A 16,166-nucleotide genomic window follows, 5' to 3' on the forward strand; every position below is an offset into this window, starting at 1 on the left:
TAAAGTAATTGAATATGTCAATTAAAAAAAGTCATATGCATACCCTTTTCCACAACGCAAAATTTTGACTTACGCGAGGAGTCTTGGAACGCATCCCTCGCGTAAGTCGGGACTCGACTGTATATGAAGTCATTCAGCAAAAGCCAATTGTCGGATTTATTTATTTTTTTAATTTCATTCGTCAAAATATTTGCCGGATGGCTTTACATCCAAAGCTCGCACAAGTCTATCATTTCAGATTTTTTTCATGGGGGGAGAGGGGCTTAAAGAGTACATACCTAATGTATGTTTTATCAAAAAATATTAAAAACCATGCCCACTATTAATTTTCAAAGCTTAAACAGGGGCTATTGCCCCTTCTCTATCTCGCAAAATGACGGGCCTGGTTCACACTTTTTTGCATTGGAAAAAAAGTTTCTTTGAAATTCCGAAACACGTGTCCACAATTTGTTAGAAATTTGTGCGTTTATTGTTTTTCCGTTCTTGTTTGTGTTGATTGTTTAGTTTCTGGATATACTTCCGTATCATCCACTTACAACAAGCTTTAAAGTTTTTTTTTTTTTTTCTTTTCCTTTTTCATGAATTTATGCGTTTATCCAGCCTTTCCAACTATTTTCTTCTGACGCCATATTCAGTTTCTCGAAAAACTTCTTGGACATTTCTTTTTTTTTAAATATAAGTCTTTCTCGACTGCAAAACAGACTCGTTGTTAGCGAGAAACCCGATAGCTTCTGTCGGGCCTCTCTTGGCATTGAATGACTCACAGGACCGTCTTGATGTCAAGAGATCAAGCGAACTGGAGAAGTATATCCATATGAGAAAAGAAAAAGAAGTAAAAGTAGCACAGACTCGCTGAAATTTTGGGATGAAAGAAACTGAGAGAAAAAAAAAAGTCGTGCGAACTCCGAGGTCAACAGCAGAGGAGGGCCACGTGACGTTCGGGAGGTTTTAAACCGCGCTTTAATTAGAGTCAGCTCTTCCAAGAGCAGACAAAGTTAGTGGAATAACGCTTGCCGTTGGCGAAGTAAGTAATTCTCTTTTCTTGGTATTCAGTTAGTGTGTTTACCTTTTTATGTTTTATGACTTGTTGTAAAAGTGGTAAAAAGTGAAACTTCAATGTTTCAAAGAAAGCAAGTACTTCTTTGTAAATAATGGGTAATTAAAAACTTTTATGGAGATTTTTGAAGATTTAAAATATGGTTTTTTTTTTTTTCTTTTTACTCATCATTCTGCCAACCATTAACTAAATTGTGTTTACGTTTTGCAACGTATCCGATTTAAAGTGCTGAAATACTATGAAAACAAAATTGAGTTTTCTACGTTTGAAAATAGCAACTTTTTTTTTCTTCGAGTGAAAAATACAAATTTACCAAATGAACAGTCTGATATTTTTTGCAATATTTTTAAATGTTTTAGGATATTTGACTGCAGGGCCGTCCTTTGAGTGGAGGGTGGTCAGAAGGCGCCAGTTGCCCTTTCCTCTGACTTTGAAAAATCAATGTTTTTAAATGTATGTGGGCGTGGTTTTTGTTGTTGTTGCAGTCGTGTCATAGTTAATAATGCTATGAAGATACTGGGTGCTATTGCCTCGAGAGTTTAAACTTCTTTATTAATATTTAAGACAACACAAGAATGATTTTCAGCACAGAGAGGAAATAATAACCAGAGCTTCGGAGGGAATCGATCACACGACCTTCGGCATTCGAAGCAAAGCTCCTACCTCAGAATCAGAACCACGCGGATGCCCTAATTCAATGATAATATGCCCTGGGTACAACCCTTTGGCCCTCCCCCCCCCTCCTCGGAAAATTTTAAAATGACGATCTTGTTTGTCAGTAAAGTAGTTGGACATTTTTTCAATTTTAGCTCAATCATGGTACATCGTTATTAAACCATAAATACTGCTCCACTGAAAATGCTGTGCTTTTAAAGTATTATCATCATGGTTTAACTCTTAACAGGTATGATGATACTTTTGCGCTGTAAGTGGTGACTATGCAACCCCAACGTTATATTTCTTGTTTACTTCAGAAATTTAGGCAAATTAAAGTAGAAATTAAAGTATTTTTTGTATTATTTTCAACTGAAACTGTACCTTGTGTGACATATATCTACATATAAAGTCATTATATAATTATGTAAACATTCCAAAACGTTTGAATGGATAACGCCAACTCTTCTGGGGAGAGAGACCCTCCACTTCTCCAAGCTAAAGGTTAAACAGAAAATAAAAATTATTGGAGCAAAAATATTCTTTAGCTTTTTAAATAGGCATTTAAATGTTGAGTAATTATAGTCATCGTTTATAGACCAATGCAAATTTTTTGCAGTTGCATTTTCAGCTCTACATTAGAAAATATGAGTGTAATTTTAGTAAATCTAAACTTCTGATACAATATCAAAAGTAAGATGTTAACCTATTTGGCGTCTAAATGGTAAATGTAAACAAACTCGTCTTTTATATTTACTTAAAGTCATCTGCCAAGCCCTAAAACTGCCAAATAAGTTCCCATCGTCGGATAAATTGAAGTTCTTAGAATTGGCTCTTATATAAGAGGAGCTGACTTATCCGACATTTTGGTTCCAAAATTGTCGGGCGAAAAAAATAGTATTTGTACAAAAGCCTCATTGCACAAAAAACTGGTGTACAAGCTTTAAATGTGTTGCATGATTGATCTTTGATTATTTTAATCTATAGATGAAGACGATTTAATTAATACAAATTAAAAACAAATAAGGTGTGAAAATGAGGTTTATTACAATAAACATTTCTCGACACATTTTTGCTGAATTTGTAAACTAAGCTATCTTTCTAGATTCACCTTAAATGACATTTTACTCAACTCAGCATCAATTTTTTCACGACATAGCAACCAATGAATATTATAACGTATTCATAAATACTAGAAACGAGGTTGGATCCAATTATGTCTTGGAACCAAAATGTCAGATAAGTCAGCCTGTCCTTTTCAAGGGGCTCTACTTAGAATGTTTAAGAATAAATTTGTTCATCGAGTTTCTTTACTAATTACCGTACATAAGATATTATTTACAATATCTATAAATAGAAGCATGGAAGACACTATGTCCGCGGCGCTTCAATGCATTGATTTAAAGTCTCAATCACTAATAAAAATCAGTTCATAAACCTATATAAATAATGCGCCAATCTACAACTTAAGTTTTCGCACACGTGTTTGTCCACCCTTTCTTAAACCTGCAAGCACCTGGATACAAGAGAGCAAAACTCAAAACAGCGAAAAGGAAATAGAGAAACTTATTCAATTTATTGGAGAAAACCGCCACTGAAAAAACTGGTAGTGAAAAATAATTAGACAAATGTACGATAGTTGTAAAAAATTAGATATTAAAATATAAAATGTGTGTGATTAATGTATAGAAATTAAAAAAAAGAAACTTCTACACTACATTGGTAAGTTTTTAAAATATTGACAGATTCTCGAAGTAAATCGTCTATAAATAATCGAGCCTACTTTTCCGTATACAAAAATAGAATTTTCAAAGCATCAGATCAATATTCTATCAATTAGCTAAGTTTAAAATTGATGTCACGCATGCCTTTTTAACATTTAAAACTGATTGCTGAACACAAAATAGCTCTCATGTGGATTTTTTTTTTTTTTTTTTGATAATATAGAATTTGTATTAAACTCAGTTTCCAAACTGTTTGGCTACATTTTCCAGTAATTAACAGTTGTTAATAAGCTTTTTTTTAGAAACACTCGGAGTTTAGTTATTTTGTCTAATGTTTAAGCTTACAATTTCAAGACAGGCAAATTAAAGAATGAAATTGCAAAATAAAATGTATGTTTTATCATACACTTTAGAATTTGAATGTGGGAAAAGTAAATTAAAAAAAAATAAGTAACAGTATCTTTTATAAAATAGAAGGCAGCTAATAAATTAACTTCTATATTTAAAATAGTAGTTGGTAGAAAAATATAAGTGTGAATGAAACAAAATTTTTAAAAAAATTAATTTTTATCAAAACCAAAACTGTTTACAGCTCTTTCTTTTGGGTAAAAAATGCATAAATGCATAGCCTCAGATTTAGTTTTTTTCTTATGTTGTCAAACTTTTTATAAAAACATATAAACTTCAGAAAAAAAATAAAAATAAAAATAAATAAATAAATATTCACCTAAAAAATATCAAAAATAAAATCGTTTGCAGCTCTTCCATTTGTGTAAAAATAAAGTATGTATACTCCGAATTTTCTTTTATTTTCTGTTGCCAAAAATAAAAATAGTAAATTAAAACTTTGGAATGGAAATTTAATGAAAAATCTTCTCAACAATCATGCTATCATTATAAAATCATTATTTGTCTTATTTTGTATAATTCCAAAAGAAAAACCTGAATAGCTAAGATGTGAAGTTGGAATCTTAAGGGTTGTTCACAAATGATGCCATGCTTTGAGGGGTTTGGGCATATTCGTGAAATATTAAGTTCGGAAGGGGTGGGAGGGGGGTAACAAGAAGTGTGACATCACACGTTTTTACTTCCTTTTACAAAAAAGGAAGAATTGTATTCGCAAAAAAATTTTCACTCAAAAATCGGCCTTAATTTCCATTTTTCTCATCCCCGAATGACTGTTGAGATTTTTTTTTTTTTCGACCCGAGCACACGTGGATATATGCCTAGGAACCTACAGACCATCCGAAATATCCATTTTGACGACGTCCGATTTAATTACAACAAATTTTCTCGTGACGTCCGTATGTACGTATGTATGTGCGTATGTGTTTATGTTAGTGATGTTCCGGATATCCGTAACCGTATCCGTATCCGCGGATATCCGAGGGAAAATAAAGATCTGTATCCGTATCCGTTATTTTTTAACGGATCTTAAACGGATCATTTCTATACTAAATTTTTTTAAATATTTGAATAAAAGTCTCTTAAATTCCGTTTAAATTAGGTTTCATTCCCTATTTAAACTATAAGGTATCATTTCAAAAGCTAATGTGTACCCCCCCCCGTTTCAAAAAGAAAGGAGAAATAAATTTTAAAAGTGTGTATCAGTGTGTCTTTTTGTGGCATTGTAGCTCTTAAACAGATAAACCGATTTTGATAGTTCATTTTTCGTTCAAAAGGTGACTTGATCGAAAGTGTTTTTAACTTGTCCTTGTTTTTGTAGAACTTTAATTACCGCAGACATTAATTAAAAATTGATTTAACGTTTTTCACAATTATGATAGTAAAAATTTACCCGTAAGTTAAAAATGTTGGCCCTAATTGAAAGAACGAAGTTTTCTGCGTTTGATATTTATTTAAAACTTCCAACTTATATACAGTAGGAGCTGCAATCTTGTTTGGTAAATTTTAAATGCAATTTCAAGCCTTTATACGCGTGATTGGTAGCGATTTCATAGTCGGAAGATATGGAGAAAAAGTTCAATGATGTAAAATTTTTACCTGCTGTCAGTTTATATTTGTTAACAAAGGTGTGTTCTGATCCGCGAAATTCATCTTAATATGAGGTCGGCTCTCTGGGACATGTTTTGTTCTTTTAATTTTTAATTTAATATTAGTTTTTGTTACTGATTTGGGGTTTCTGTTATTCTTCATTTTTGTTTTTCTCGGCATCTTTCAAAAAAAGTGAGACTAAATTCTCTATTTACTATTTGTAAAGGTGTTCCCGGCTCTGTATTTCGTCGGTCGGAGAAGTTCGGTGGAATGGGTCAGCGGTGCATTTATGCTGAAATAAAATGGGAAAAATTATTTTTCACATTCCATCTAAGCATTAATGCAACGCTGACCAATTCCTTCCAACTCTCCCTCAATTTTAACGGAGATTTCCTTAAAGAGTAAATTATAGTCTTGATTATATTTTTGCCGCAGTTGACATTTTTTTGAAGAAACTGCCATTATTCTGACGGGAATACCTTCCGTAACAAATTTTACACTTAGATAGTTGAATTGGGTTTAAAAAAAAAAGAAAAAAGAGAGAGATCCGTATCCGTATCCGCGGATCTTGACACTAATGATCCGGATCGGTATCCGTATCCGCGGATCTATTTTTTTAACGATCCGGCACATCACTAGTTTATGTATCTCGCATAACTCAAAAACGGTATGTCCTAGAAAGTTGAAATTTGTTACGCAGACTCCTAGTGTGGCCCAGGTGTGCACCTTGCCTTTTGGTTGCATTCGGATGTTCCTACGGGGATCTTTTGCCCCTTTTTTGCGGGAAATCATTGTTAATTTCGATGTAAACTCAAATGGTGTTATAATTTGTCGGACATTTAGCGATATATCGCCAGTCTTTTGGTCGCCAAGTTTTGTCGCCAACTTGGAGATAAATTTGGCGGATTTTTTTTTTTTTTTTTTTTTAAATTTCAACTTTGGTTTCAATTCGGCCACTGTTGGTGATATTTAGAAAGTGAACAATTGAATCACATTAAAACTGCCAATAATGGGGAAATGACATTAAATTGGAGTAAAAGGAAGTCAAAGTCTGGTGATTCACACATCAGCTCGTTTTTATAACAATATGCTTATGAACAACAGCATGAGATGTGACAAGGGAAGGGGAGGGGCTAAAGTTAAGAGTGAATATTTATAACAAAAGAAAGAGGGGGTCAAATTTGTTGAAAGAAAGGACGACCTCACTAATGGACAGCACAGCACTTTTCGGAACATTAATCCAACAGTTCAATTTGCTCTAGACTTGTATACTTTAACTTCTGAAATACAGTATTTGAAAAATTTATTTATTTATTTATTTTAAAGCATACATTTGATTATTTAACTATCGTTTTTTGGTCAAAAATTAACGTCCGTGAGACAAATTTAAATTTTTTATTCAAAATGAAAACTTCTAAAAATTAAAATTTTGGCCCTAAAAACATCATAATATCGAATTAGATTTTGAATAAACTTCTAATCATTTGTTCTCTGATGTAGGAAAAATAATTGCGAATAAAGAAATTAAAAAAAAAAAAAAAAATCGCCATAGATTAGTATTACGAAACATAATTATTATGAACGGTCTCTTTTAATTTATTAATGCTCGAAATATAATGAGCCCTCCCCCCCCCCCACCACCTTTCCAACCCCACGCAGAAGAAAGATCATCATACATTTTTCACCTTTTTTTTTTTTAATTTCAGTTAATAACAAATATAGAATATTACTTTCATTTCTAATTCAGTCATTTTGTTTTTGGTAACATATAAAAATGTAGGGTAGACCGTTTACGCGGATTTTTTTCAATGAATTTTCTAAATTTTATGTTTTAACTTAGGAAATTTTAGACACTGCTGTTTTATAAAGCAGTTAATGGATTCAGAATTGGTATATTCAGTTTTTGCTCAGTTTGTGTTTTTAACTGTTTAAAAAAAAATATTTTACAGTTCAAGTCGGTCGCGTAAACTTGCCCCGGACACGGGCCACTTTTACGCATATTTATTTTGATACCTAACGTGGTTCTGTTAGTGTTTTGAACATAATGTCTTACCATCGTTAAAATAAAGCAAATTTATTATAGACTGAACAGTTTATAAAGTAAAATCTGAACGGGCATGAAGACAGCACTACATGATTGTAAACTACAAAATACAAATTCGTAACTCAATTAAATACTAAATGGTGATTTTCAAAATTAAATAGCCTGAAAATACTAAAAGGTTTTGAAACACTTCGGAACGAAAGAAACATCAGGGCACGTTTAGAAGTCAGATACAGTAAGAACGTGCGTAAAGGTGCTCAGACGTCAACCCGTATATCTGCCCCGTCGCAAAGTTTGGATTTATTTTTAATGGGCAAAAAAATTTAATATCATTTCAGTCCATACAAATACAATTCTCACAAAAAAAGGATAAAATTCTGCTAATTTTTATATATTTGTTCTCTCTTAACTAAGTGTTATTCATTCATAAGAAGCTTCAAAACGTTCAGCTCAAAATTTACTCGACTTGGTAGAAAATAGATTATTCTTTCTGCATGCTAGACCGAAGCTCGACTGATGCTGAAAAACTTGTTGGAATATTTGCTAGGAAGCAGCATCAATATGTTATGAGTGTTGGCTCTCCTTTGAAAAAAGGGCACTGCGTAAACGTGCCCCGGTCTACCTTAGCATTTTGTTTCATATAGAACAGGGTTGTCCAACTGCAAAGAGCTCACGGGCCAGAATTCCGGTTACTAATCACCTGGCGAGCCGCAGTTTGAAAAAGTTGAACAATAACATCTTACCTCTTACACAATAACAATAATTAGTTGAATTATTAATTACTAGCAAAAATACCCGGCGTTGCCTGGGTCAGTATTAATTATGAGAAAAAATCGTTACTTGCTTTTGTTTCCTGTTTTAAGTTAAGTTTTAAGTTAAGTTTTTGTTTCCTGTTAAAGAATTTAAAACACATCTTTTTGACTTGCTTGAAAATCGAGTTTCTTTCTTACCCATAAAACTGAAATAGCAATAAGTATAAAGAACAAAGTAGTATTGATTTAGAAACGATAAACGAAAGCACTATATTTAAGCATATACAAATTTCCAAAACATGAAATTAATCTTCTCGTGTTTAAAAAAATTAATCTCTTGATACTTTTTTTTTTAACATGGAGTCTAAAACCTTCTCTGTATAGCTATTGAAGTACTAAGTTTAAAAAAAAAAATATAGCCGCGCTCGTAATCCCCTTATACTTGCTTTAGTTATTTTGGGAAATTTCAATCATTGTGGGCTCTTGGTGCGATTTTACCGAATTTGCTTGAATCGTTTTGGGATACCTTCGATGATGCTCCCCCCTTCTTTCCTTACTTTGTAAAACGATATGATATTAATTTTCGTTGAGATATTATTGCCAGGTGCTGAGATACTTTTGGTCACCATAACATGGGGCTAAAGTGTTTCATCCGAAATGTTTCCAAAATAAGTAGCTAAATTTGGCGATTGTTTGACATTGTGCAAAAAGGAAAATTAATGGAAGTTTTTGTGCTGTTTATGGATTTGCCTAATTTAGTTGCTGAATTATTTAACACAGTAAAAAAATTTTTAAAAATTCTTTGGCGATATTTTGTTTACATGGTGAAAGCTGAGAAACATTATGACGTAGTCTTCGACTTCAAAAACAGCGACGTTGTAAAAAACTGCCAAATGCATCAGCTACGGAAATCTTTCTGCAAAAATTTTGGCGATCTGCTGATTGATTAGATAATGAGTAAGTGTTCAATCATTATAAATAATAATAAAAACCATTAATTACATTAAAATTCCGTTTAAATGGAAAATGATCAGCCAAAGCATGTATTATTTGCCAGTCTTGTGCAAAAATCTTACTTCAAGATTTGACTCGAGAAAAGCCTTGAACAGTCACGAAAAGCAAAGACAGCCAACAATACAACAATTGCCGCTATCGACAGGGAGTTGAGATGATACACTAAATACTGTATTGAGTTGAGGAAAGAATTCGAACATGGAACTAAAAAGCTCCTAACTCGTTTTTTATTCTACTTAGAAATTTCGAATAGGTGCCATCTTCAGCAGAAAAATCAGAGCTTTCGATGGACGTATAATGTAAACATGTGCAAGTATTTTTTCATTCCTATATTAGAGAATTTATACGAAAATTGTATTTTATTGCCCCCCTAAGGGGGTTTTGCCCTCCATAACGGGACGAAAACTACCCTATGTGGTATTCTGATGCATAAGCTATATTATTGTAAAGTTTCATAAAAATCCGTTCAGTAGTTTTTGCGTGAAAGAGTAACAAACATCCATACATCCATACATCCATACAGACTAACTTTCGCATATATAATAGTAGTAAGATAAAACGATGAAACAGAAGGATTGTAAAACAATTTGCATAAATTTTAATGAGAAATCTGAGGCCGATCCGCCTTTTTACAAGGGTAGGAAATTCAACATCGATGTTTGTCGTAGCCAGCAGAAGAAGGTCTATCAATGAATTGTCGGAGAGAGAGCTCCTGTGACGATTCTTGATTAAGTTCATCGCCGAAAAAGCACTTTCGCATAAATATATGCTCCCAAACCATAAAATGTTGAAAAAAGAAATATGCTGAATAAGAAGTTGGCGGGCCGCACAACATGTATTGGCGGGCCACATGCGGCCCGCCAGTTGGACAGCCCTGATATAGAATAACCAATTGCAATTTCAAGTACTCTTCTCAAAATATACTGTTATTGTTAGGCAAAATATGAAGTATTCTCTCCCTGTTCAGATTTAGATTTTAAACTAGAAGCTGTTGTTGCGGAAATATTGTTTTTAAATACTAAAAAAAAAATGTGCTACAATTTAAAAAAGACTAAAAATGAGCTATCGTTCACTATTAATCTTTTCGCACTGACGAAAAGGCTGCCCTAATGCCTTAAAGCTATTTGCTATACTTTTTTGTCGATCAGGTACTTTACTCAGTGTCATATCCAAGGAGATAGATTAGGAAATATACTACTTTCCGAAACTCAGAAATTTTCCTCTTTCGACTATAGAAAAGGACTAAAACTAACCATATCTCCCTTCACAATTTAACAATACCTCCTCCAAATATTTTTCTGATTACGCCACCGGTTTATTTAGTTCTTTTAGCACGAAATTATCTATCATTTCTTTTTACATGAGGTCTTTTTCTTGAAGTCCCTACAAAATTTATGCCTTTTTAGTTTCACTATATAAATTATAATTTGTAATGTATTTATCTTTCGAACCTTTTTCAGAATGTTTCTATTCCCAATTTAAGCAATCTTAACGTATAGTATTATTTTATTTATGAAATTGATGTAATATAATTGGTTGTTTTATTGTTTTCTCAATTGTACTTAAAATGCATACAAAACTTCGAGGACCATAGGTTACGCTCATAGATTCGAAGACATCATAGGCTAAACAAGAAGTTCTGTCTAGAACTAGACGAGCCTACTTTCCCGTATACCCATACTACTTTCTAGTACCTGATCAATGTTCTCAAAATAGCTAAAATCGCAAATTGTTTCAAACATATTTTTCCAATATTTTAAGCTACTTTCTAGGAATAAAATATTCCTCACTCATCTAAAAAAATTAGATGCGTAAAAAAAGGAAAAAAAAACGAACAAATAAAATAGCAGCAACTTTTAAACAAAGCAGCTAATACACTTTTTTCCATTTAAAAAAAATTCTTCAACAGCTTTCAAAACGAAAAAAAATAATAAAAATTAATAAGCTCATTAAAATAAATACATCCTATCAAAAAAAATATATTTTCTTTTTCCCCTGTTGCCAAAAATAATTTTTTAAATGAATTAATGCACTTATCAAGGTAAATAAAAACAATAAAATGTCAACGTAAAGAAATACTTTTCATTGTCAAAAAAAAAAAAAAATCGTCTGCGCGTATTTTTATGTAGAAACATAAATGACTTCGAGTTTATTCACCGAAAACTGAATACCTAAATAAAAACTTTAGCGTTAAAATAAAAACAAATCACATCAACAATAATTATTTCACAGTTAAAACCATAGCGTCGGAGTCGGAGTCAATCTAATTTTGGGATGAAGGAGTCGGAGTCGAATATCAAAGAATCGGAGTCAGTCATTTGTCCGTGTATAAATTTTTGCCTAAGCTAGGAAGTCATAGTCGAAGTCGGGGAGTCGGAGTCCGATTATTTGTCGGGCACAGGAGTCGGATTCGGATTCAGGTGCCCCTAAATTCTCGGAGTCGGAGTCTGGAGTTCGGCGTCAAGAGCTATTTCCAACAAAATTTGTTTGAAGTAAATCCGCCTTCAAGTACGGAATCTACATTGACTTTCAGTTTCCCCGTAGGCGCTAATGTTAAGGGATTTGAACTGTTCAAAATTGAACAGAAAAATGTTCAAATCAAAAATATATTTTATATACAAGTTTTTCATCAAAAGCTTTTTCCTACAAAGTTTGTTTGAAGCAAATTCGCCTCACAGTTCGGAATTGCCTTGAATTTCCCCGTAGGAGCTAATGTTAAGTTTTTTTGAACTGTTTAAAATTGAACAAAAAATAGTTCAAACCAAAAAGCGAAATACAGGAATGATGTGTCCTTGCCGAGATCTTTCGAACAAAAAAAAGTTTGTTCGAATCGGACTATTCATTCAAAAGTTATTAGGGGGGGACAGACAGACAGACCGACAGACAGACCGACAGACAGACAGACCGACAGACAGACAGACAGACAGACCGACAGACATTTTTCCCCATCTCAATACCCTACTTTCCAATTTTTAATTTTTCGATATTTATTTAATTATTTTATTTATTTTTGACTTTTTTTTTGTTTTTCGGGATATTTTTAAGATGCATTAAGCCTTCTTTCATGCTTTTTTTCTTCTTTTTCTGACTTTTACTGGGAAAGTAGGCTAAAAAGGATAATGTCTACGAAAGCCACAAAGCACAATATTTGCATTGATTGGAAAAAATTGAAAATGATGAAGAAAGAAAAAAATGACAAATCAAGCAAAGAAAAACTGATTACTTTTGTTTATAGACATGAAATAACTTTGCGAATGTGAAGGAAGTTCTATATTTCTGTATCTTTCCGTTTTAGAATCTTATCACAGGGTGCTGATTGATGAATTGCGACCGAAAATGGGGTTTACTTGTACCCAAAGTTGAGCAACCGCAGATTAAATCAGTTCATTTTTCGTTGAATGAAAGATTTTTAAAGACAGCTCAATTAATTATCTCAATCACATTTCATGATTTTACTTTTTTTTTTTATAAATCTTTCTGAACTTTTTTGAACTTTCTTCTGAAAATACATAAAACATAATGTCCACTAGCTAGCAGTCAAACCGAGTCTAAATAATAAGATCGCTGACCTTTATCACAACTAAGCCTAACTGGCATGTTGTGCTGTCACCACGAAACTTTCTTCTTTATCTACAGGTATCCCTCGTATAACACGGTTAATTCGTTCCGTGTAGTATCAAAACCGTGTTACACGAGACTTTTTTGTAAATGGTTATTTTACTTATTTGTTAACCTAATTAATCACGTACATATCATAAATCATGTCAATGTGTACTGTGTTATATCGAAACCATGTTCCGTGTTATATCGAAATCGTGTTATACGAGACCTTGAAATAATGTGAATCAAGGAATTTGCACCGTGTTATATCGAAACCTAGTCCATTAGGTGCAAATTTTGTAATAGATGAAATTTCGGCTCAATAGAACATATAAACGAAAACTGGCAACCAGAACATACAAAGACCCGCTGATTTAAAAATAAGAGTCGTTATAAACGATAAAACGTAATCATTTTACATATCTTAAATTAAAACTGTTATGCACAACAAGAAGAAACTTAATCCACTTTCCTTTCTATACTAAGAACAAAAGGCATTCTATATAAAAAAAAAAGTATCTGCGCTTTTCTGTAGCAATCAAATTCGTCTGAGCAACAGCAACAAAACAAAATTTAAAATAAAATAAATTCGCAACTTCAATAAACTATAGGGGGCGCTGCAGCCACTGTCTAATGGCGGATGAAAAAGGTAAAACAAAGAAATGCCGTAACTTATAAGTTGCTTTGACGCTTTGTGAATGACAGTAATTTTTTATCATGTTTGTGGGAAGCTTTCTTTTCTATTCTTCTGAAATTACATCACACCACAAACTGTCTGAAGCTTGTAATTTACCCCAAAGAAAGCACGTGGAATGGACTTTTACCTTTTTTCGGTAGTATTGTTACTCACAGCAAGGTAGCGTATTCGAGCTCTGGAGTTGCGAATAGAATAATTCTATTCATTTTATTTCATATTTTGTTTCAACTACATTTTTCATTTATCGTTTGCCAACGCTTGTTTAATCCTAATGTTATTCGCAACTCCAATAAACTATAGGGGGCGCTGCAGCCACTGTCTAATGGCGGATGAAAAAGGTAAAACAAAGAAATGCCGTAACTTATAAGTTGCTTTGACGCTTTGTGAATGACAGTAATTCTTTTATCGTGTTTGTGGGAAGCTTTCTTTTCTATTCTTCTGAAATTACATCACACCTTAAACTGTCTGAAGCCTGTAATTTTCCCCAAAGAAAACACGTGGAATGGAATGTTTTACCTTTTCCTTTAGTATTGTTAATCACCGCAAGGTAGCGTATTCGAGCTCTGGAGTTGCGAAACAAAATAATAATCACCTTTTTGTTTTAGAACATTAATGAGAAAATCAAGTATGTATTTAAAAGTTGAAAGTTAGTGTTATATGGGGAAACCGAGCTCAAGACAGACAATTTTTTTAAAAGTTGCATAAAAACAAAGTAAAAACTCATTACAGTTTGTTATCATACATTTTTTAACAGTGTATTGAACAAAAATTGAATTCTTTCTTTTAAAATTCGTGTTACATCAAAACCGTGTAGTTATGAATTAAAGTTTTGCACCGTGTAATATCGAAACCGTGTTATAATAATTGCAAATCTGGTAGTGTAATATCGAAACCGTGTTATAATAATCGCAAATTTGGTACCGTGTAATATCGAAACCTTGTTGTAGAAGTACCGTGTTATACGTGGGACGTCTGTATATTAAATTCCTGGATCTAATGTCAAACCGCTCGTGTAATTTTTAAAGCATTTTGTCAGAACAAGACCCCGGGATGCGTTGGTTCACTTTTAGAAAACATCCAAGAAGCGGAAACTTTTATAAAATTTAAAAATTAATATTCTAGTGATTCGGAACTCCAGCGCTCGAATACGCTACCTTGCGGTGATTTACAAAACTGCAAATGAAACTAAAACATTGCCACGTTGCGTTCCACGTGTGTCTGTTGACGTAAATACAGGCAGTTTGTTCTGAGTATTTATTAACGCAATCGATGTGTCTTAGTTTGCTTTCAGCTACAGAAATTAATTCGTCCCTTAGTAGTATTCTCGAGCTTCTCAAAATAATGTTAGTTTTCATTATTTCCTTAATAATTTGTGAAAGCGAAAATTCTGGATTAACAAACTTGGATAACGTTATACAAGGTAAAAAAATTTATTGTTTTGTATGAACTTGTAAGAATATGGGGTTTTTTTTAATCTTAAATTAATTAAACTTACCATATTTTACAGCAGCATTTAGTTGGAATGGACAGTATGCAAAATATTTTCTTGAATATATTATCGTAGAACAAAATGAAAAATGTTTAACCAAGAAAGAATTTACTTTATTCCTTTTATTCTCAGCTGAAAGGTTTCGCCAAATTTGTTTAGGGTTATAGTTTTAGTATTGTGCGAGCAAAGTAGCCTTGGCGAGATTTCGCGTTTTTAGTTAAACCATTTTTAATTTTTATCATGAGTGGAATAAAATGGTAGTAAGATTACAGAATTCGATAAGTGAAAAGAAATAATGGTCAATCAACTGAAAAGAAAACTACCACCATATATCCCGTGAGAATTTTGTTGATGATTTGCATAACATGACACAATTAAATCGTAACTCAGAAATTAGAAAAATCGAAACAGAAAATTTTTAAATTAACCGATTCGGGAATTCGAGAGAAATAACTCAGCTACAAATGGAAAACAATAAGCGCTAGCCAAGCAAGGCAAAAAAGTATCATCTTCTTTCGATAACAATTTGTAATGTCATATTGAATTTTCTAGCATTAATTGTTGTTCCTGTCAGGCCACAATTATTATTTAGTTTTATCAAGAATTGATTAATATCGAATTCAACATCGTGGAAATAGCTGCTTAGAACTACGAACTACGTAGTTTGCATTAATCTTTGATGTTTAGTAATGCTTCATGAATTCTCATTTCTTTCTACATGGGCCAGAATATCCACAAGACTTTGAAAATTAATTTTAAAAGAATAAAGCGAAAAAATCATACGTACGAACAAATATCACAACACTTTTAGCATTTTCTTCGTTACCATGTGCGTTTGTTTTAGTTTTTAAGTCCGCCATTAGACAGTGACTTCAGTGCCCCCTATAGTTCGTTGGAGTTGCGAATAACAAATGTGATGAAGACCCAAATTGATGAAGAAATTTGATAAAGACCCAAATTGTGCTGAGCCTTGAGAAAATATTGATAGTTCTGTCATAAATAGTGCAAAAGTAGAAGTTGGTAAATTCGATATTTAATTCAATTTAAAGTGTTGTAATAATCACTAGACGTTAAGTCCCGGTTATCACAAATTTGCCATTTCAACTGCGCTTGCGCGCGGACTCAGCTTTTTGGGCATTC

The 16,166-nt window shown here is 32.7% G+C and overlaps 1 protein-coding gene across 1 annotated transcript in view; it reads left to right on the plus strand.

The window, feature by feature from the left end:
- The first annotated feature begins 947 nt into the window (after positions 1-947).
- Positions 948-16,166, plus strand: part of LOC129225654 (SPARC-like) — a 113,906-nt gene continuing 98,687 nt past the window's right edge. Inside the window, exon 1 of the mRNA XM_054860126.1 lies at positions 948-1,024. The gene's annotated coding sequence lies outside the window, so the exon portion shown is untranslated. The remainder of the gene's footprint in view (positions 1,025-16,166) is intronic.

Source organism: Uloborus diversus, chromosome 7 (genome assembly GCF_026930045.1).
Source record: "Uloborus diversus isolate 005 chromosome 7, Udiv.v.3.1, whole genome shotgun sequence".
NCBI lineage: Eukaryota > Metazoa > Arthropoda > Arachnida > Araneae > Uloboridae > Uloborus > Uloborus diversus.